Source organism: Sturnira hondurensis, unplaced genomic scaffold (genome assembly GCF_014824575.4).
Source record: "Sturnira hondurensis isolate 20B ecotype Veracruz unplaced genomic scaffold, ASM1482457v3 Scaffold0013559, whole genome shotgun sequence".
NCBI classification, from domain to species: domain Eukaryota; kingdom Metazoa; phylum Chordata; class Mammalia; order Chiroptera; family Phyllostomidae; genus Sturnira; species Sturnira hondurensis.
Window position 1 is genome coordinate 3,022,984 of NW_028086190.1, and position 5,940 is coordinate 3,028,923.

The 5,940-nt window shown below is 39.9% G+C and overlaps 1 pseudogene; it reads left to right on the forward strand.

Annotated features, from left to right (window-relative positions):
* The first annotated feature begins 2,565 nt into the window (after nucleotides 1-2,565).
* LOC118998012 (mortality factor 4-like protein 1) lies at nucleotides 2,566-4,311 on the forward strand (annotated as a pseudogene).
* The last annotated feature ends 1,629 nt before the right edge of the window (nucleotides 4,312-5,940 follow it).

Genomic DNA, 5,940 nt, shown 5'->3' on the forward strand with positions numbered 1-5,940 from the left:
TAGAATCATCAGACCAGATGGAATGAGAACTGACGCACCCCATCTCTAGTAATCCAGTGTGGCCCCTTGGGTCACTGCATTTCCAGGTTGCACTCGCATGGGGGTCAATTCAAGTGGGCCAAGGCAACAATGGTTGGGACCTCAATGACATCGACTGCACTGTCCAGTTTCCCTACCAGCCTGAGCAACAAAGGAATTATATATTACCAGTCTTCCTCTTCAGAGGACTTATCAGAGTGCCCAGGGCAGTGTCTGCTTGAGAAGTGTATTGAATGAACAGACAAATCTCCACCACATCAACATGATAAAATAAATACTTTCATCATGTTCTGTTGCTATGTAACACTGAGGGCTAAGAGGGTACAGATAAGAAAAGCTTTCTTGGTGAAATACGAGATACGGAACTCACTGATTATATGCCGGAACAGATTTCTTCCTTTCTTTCTTTCTAACCAGTGACCACTGTTACAGATTGAATATTTGTGTACTGTCCCCGAACTGATGTTGAAGCTCCAACACCTCCCCGCCCAAAGTGACTCTATTTGGAGAGTGCCTTTATGGAGGTAATTAAGGTTAAATGAAGTCATAAAAGTGATGGGCTCTGATCCAATAGGAGTAGTATCCTTATAAGACACCATGCCAGAGAGCTTGCATTGGCTCCCTCTCTACCACATGAGGACACGGTGAGCAGGCAGATAGATGTCTGCAAGCCAGGAAATGTCCTCATCAGAGGCCAATCCTGTCATACCTTGAGTTTGGATTTTCCAGCCTCCAGAATTGTGAGGAATAAATTTCAGTTGTTTAGGCCACTAGTGCAAGGTATTTTGGTTTGGCAGCCCAGCCCAACCAAGACAATCACATTGAAAAAATTCTTGCTACCGGTTGAGGTGGGCTCACCAATGACACTAGGAAACAGTTGTTAAATTTTACACTGATTTGTGTAGAAAAACTCAATTTTATTCTTCAGGTTTTTAAATCAATCTTGAAATCTTAAGGATAAATATTTGTTGACAATGATGGTGATAGGCTTTGCATGGTTTGCTTCCTTGGCATAAGTAACTTCCCATTTCATAGGTGCATGCAATAAGCATATAAAATAGTTTAAAAGGCTTCTTAAACATCAAATAACTCATACTAAACATATTGAGTTAAGTGTAAATAAATGAGAAACACATGGATAACATTTTCCTTAAAAACATAAAGCTTTAGACATTAAGTGAAAAAGAGACTGACAAAACACATCTGGGTTTTGCCCACTGCAAAATTATTTTTAGATTTGGATATTAAAACACATTACAATTCAATGTGTCTAGCTTGAGTATAAGCTCTTGGTTTATAAAATAATGCTTGTCACATAATGATAGGGAAGATAGTATCAACAGACAGTTATGAGAATTCAACCTTGACCTAGGAAAGATAAAATTCCTCATTTAAAAGCAGAAAGGCCAATTTTCTTGATGTTATTTTTAGCCAGGGAAGCTTAAAGGAACATATTTTTGTAACTCACTCTGAAAAAAATGAACACATGGAAAGGCATCACTTTAGAGAATGAAATTGTTATTGTTGCTACCTTTTTCACTTTATAGTCTAGAAGTAGATGAGAGGGGTATTTGCTTCACTTAAGTTTGTTAAACAAAGCTGATAAAAAAAAAACAAAAACAACTAAGCTTAACCACACCCCGAAGTCAACAACTGGTCCACATTATGGGAGGGTTGTGTTGATTAACTTGTCCTGCTCATGGGTGTCCAGACTCACTTTTCTCCTTAATGATAATCTATGGGTGAACATAGCAAAGTAAGATCAAAAGATAAACTTGGATCTGGAGTCTAACTGAGTGGCTTTTGTGTAAACTGGTAGCTTTAGGAAAAGCATAAAGAGCCTATTTCCATTTAGCCTACAGACTCCTCAAGCCTGAGCTAAAGCTCTGTAGTTGGCATGAAAAATATGGCCGCTGCCATAATTCCATTCCATCAGTGTTTCTTCTGCAACAGAATGTCTGGTTCACATTTGGACCCCTAAAAGCTTCTGGCTTAGGCTGTCCCAGCTGAGGTTGTGGCTGTTTGGAAAACAGTGCAAAGGAAGGAGGTCCAAGGAAGTCGTCTATCTTTAAGCTTCATCCCTTGAACTGAGGATCTTGACTTTAACCCTAGGCCCTAGTGTCCTGGACTCTCAGAGGTTTTCTACATCTCCTTAGTCTAATAATATCTTCCCTACCTTCAGCATTTTCTGGGACCCAGTTCTCAGCACCAATTCCTTCTTGAGAATCCTCTGACCAACCCAGAATCAATGTGAGCTGAAGAAGATTGAATGATCATGGATAAGTCTTCATTGGCCTTAAGATGCCTGGAGCTGAGAACTAGAAACTCTATGGCCAACTGTCCTTTGATCCAGGTCAGAAACAAACAACACATGCCTGTGGAAAATATTCAAATAAATAGAGCCCTCAGACACCAAAGAGGAGAATATAATTCAAGGAAAACTCAGTAACTGAAAGTAGACTTTAGGAAAAGAGGAAAGTAAAGCATTAATAAATAAAGACAAATTAATTTTCACAGAGCAGACAAATGGTGCCTAAGCAGGACCTGAAGCCTAAATTCCAGGAGGGTGGGTGAGTGCTGTGCTTCCTTGGGCCTCTTCTTGTGTGTGTGTGTGTTTGTCTAAAGAATTTATTTATCTTTGATTTCTTTCTTTTTTTAAGTTTCTTTTTTATTGTTGTTCAAGTACAGTTATCTCCATTTCCCCCCAACACTCCCTCCCACCTCACCAACCCCTACCTCCCACCCTATATCCTACCTCACTTTGGCTTTGTCCATGGATCCTTTATACATGTTCCTTGCCTTGACCATTCCCCTTCTTTCCCCTTTTATCCTCCACCCCCCTCTCCTCTGGTTATTGTCAGTTTGTTCCTTATTTCTTTTCTAAAATATATTTTATTGATTATACCATTACGGTTGTTCTATTCTCCCCTTCATTCCCCTCCACCCTGCACACCCCCTCGCTCACCATTACCCCCCTTTAGTTTATGACCACGTGTCTCAAGTTCTTTAGATTCTATATTTCCCCTACTATTCTTGCCCGCTCTTCTATCTATTTTTTACCTACCGTCTATGCTACTTATTTTCTGTATCTTCTCCCCCCTTCTCCTCCTCCCACTCCCCTGTTGCTAACCCTCCATGTGTTCTTCATTTCTATGGTTCCGCTCCTGATCTAGCTGTCCTCTTCTTTAGGAAGCAAAGTGTGTAAAAGTTACCATAAAGGAAAAACAAGTGAAATATGTTTTCTATATTACAGTGGAATAAAAATTGAGATGACTTGGTTCCAGAAAGCAGAGTACTCAAACACATGGACGCTAATCTGCAAAAACAGTGAGAACTTCAGAAAGCAATAAGGAGGAATAGGCAGAGGGGAAGATGACACTGGCCACCCTAGGAAAGAAGACATCTGGTCTGCAACAGAAAAATGTTGAAGTGAAAATGAAAAAGAACAAACAGAAAGCCCCGGAAATGGAGAGGGGGCAGTACCAGTGGGATACCTCAGCCTCCTCATAAGAGCAAAGTTAGCTCCTACTATTGAAAATGAGGAAACATTTATGAACAGAGTTGAAGTTAATGATTCCTGAAGAACTAAAACCACAGTTCATTATCACTGGGACTTAATCACCCAGCAGAAACAACTTTTATTTATTTATGTTTTTTCTCACCTGAGGATACGTTTTGATTTTAGAGAGAGAAGGGAAGAGAGAAACATTGATAAGTTGCTTCCCATGTGTGCTTCAACCAGGGACCGAACCCACAACCTAGGATTGTGCCTTGACTGGGAATTCAACTCACAGCCATTTGGTGTACAAGGCAACACTCTAACCAACTGAACCCCCCAGCCAGGGCAGAAAGAGCTCTTTTACTGCCAAATGTGGATTCCATTCCAGAGGATTATGCAAATTGCAAGAAATGTCCAGGAAACACAGACAATAAGGAGTATGCTATTAATGAAGTGGTAGGGACAAAGAAATACTTCAGTGTAATGTTAGGCACTCTACAAATTTGGGACACCACAGTGTGCTGAAATTTTCACAGATCACCCTGATGCACCTGTGTTCCAGGTGTACCTTGTATGGAGCACCACATCTACTGGGATTATTGGTATGAATTGGACTGGTGTTGGCCTAGACACCTCTGGATGAGAAGAGCCTTGCGTTATTACCAAATTGTCTTCACAATTTCCTAAAATGCCTGTCTAAGAATTCTACAGCTCTGTTTAATACCAGCAATTATGAAGTGTTTCTGCCTGAGTGCCACCAGAAAGCTGTGTGAGGACTTACTTATACTTACATTTGGATCTCTATAACAGATTTCTGTTCTTAGTCCTTCTCTTGTACAAATGATGTACTACGAAAATGTTAGTGTGTAACAGAATTGATGTTTGTTTTCTGCCTGATTTTAAATAAAGAAAATAAAGGGGGCTATAGCTCTTTTCTTCTTTTCCTTTTTTTTCCACTTCAAAGTTTCTACCAGCCTATTAATGGACCATGGAGAGAGACACACTGCAGAGTGTACTAGTTCCTAGTTGACAAAGCTGTTTTTGAATGCTGGTGGTTCTATTCCTTTGAGAAAATAATGCACTGATTCCTAGTGCCAAATGTTCAATTCATTGTATATAACTAATCACAGTCATCCATATGCACCCCTTTTTTAAAAAAAATTGGTGCTTAAAGTAGAGAGCTTATACTTTGCAGGTCATCCATGTTGTTCCTTAGGCATTTTATTTTTCCTCAGATTGAAGAGTGGTGGCTTGCTTATGGTGTTTGCATTTGTCCCTAATGAACATTTTAACATGATAGACACAATGCATTGTGTAGCTAGAGTTTTCTGGAAAAGCCAATCTTTTAGGAGTTGTTTTTCAGACCTTCAACAATTTTTTTCTTAAGTGCCTGGGAGAAGTTGCATTAAAAAAAATCCACATCTAGGTAGTCTTCAACTCATTCTTGCTAGCCAATCAAGAGATCTTTGTGAATTTTCTTCCTTTAAAAAAAATGGCCCTCATAGTATATGCTCTGTTTGATTATACTTGGATTGGATATCCAGGGCCATTCTTATTATCTAAACTTAGACCATTTTTCCTGTTGGCCAGAACCTCATCCAAAAACTCAAATGTACAATTGTTGCTACTTGCAAGCTGCTCTGCTGCAAATAACTGAACAAGCGAAGGTGAGGGTGGCATTTTCAAAGTCAAGAAGAGATTATGTGGATTCCATTTTAATTTGTCTACACTCTTTTTGATCACAGGTAATTATAATTTGGCTCTAGTTCAAAGAGAGACAGAGATCTTAAACTCATGCAGTCTTTACAAGATTCACAATAGTAGCCCTGCTTCTTTGGGCCTTTTCTCCTTAGCACAATGAATGTGCACTAAGCAGAGTTGAAACTTGTCCTGAAAAACTCATGGCCTCAGGGGTTCCATTGAGAAATGCTGTGTGGGCAAACAAAGCTCTCTCTTTGCAGCTTTACAAATGATAGGTTTTCACTTTATAAGATGTTTTCACTGCGTTCTTAAAGCATCCGCTGATGCAAAACAGTGTGGGCCAGCAATTCCAGTCTAGCATTCTCTATGAAAACAAATGCCTATTCATGTGAGACTCACTCTCTTTCCTAGTTAACTGCTTTCATTAAGGCCCTGAGAGAACTAGATGTGGAGCAAGGGGCCTCAAGTGAGATTCTAGCCATAAATGGTGTGATTCTACTTTCCTCCAAGCACAACCTTGTCACCACTGGCCTGCCCATGGATAGACCGGATAGTTTAGAACAAGCACTGCAAGAAGCTCCCCCCCCAAAAAAGGAGGCAATGAGAGTTACCCTAGGAGTTCCAAGATAAATATCTGGATAGAAAATAAACCAAGAACCTCCTGAACCATGTTACAGAATTGTGCATGAGTTGGTTATGGA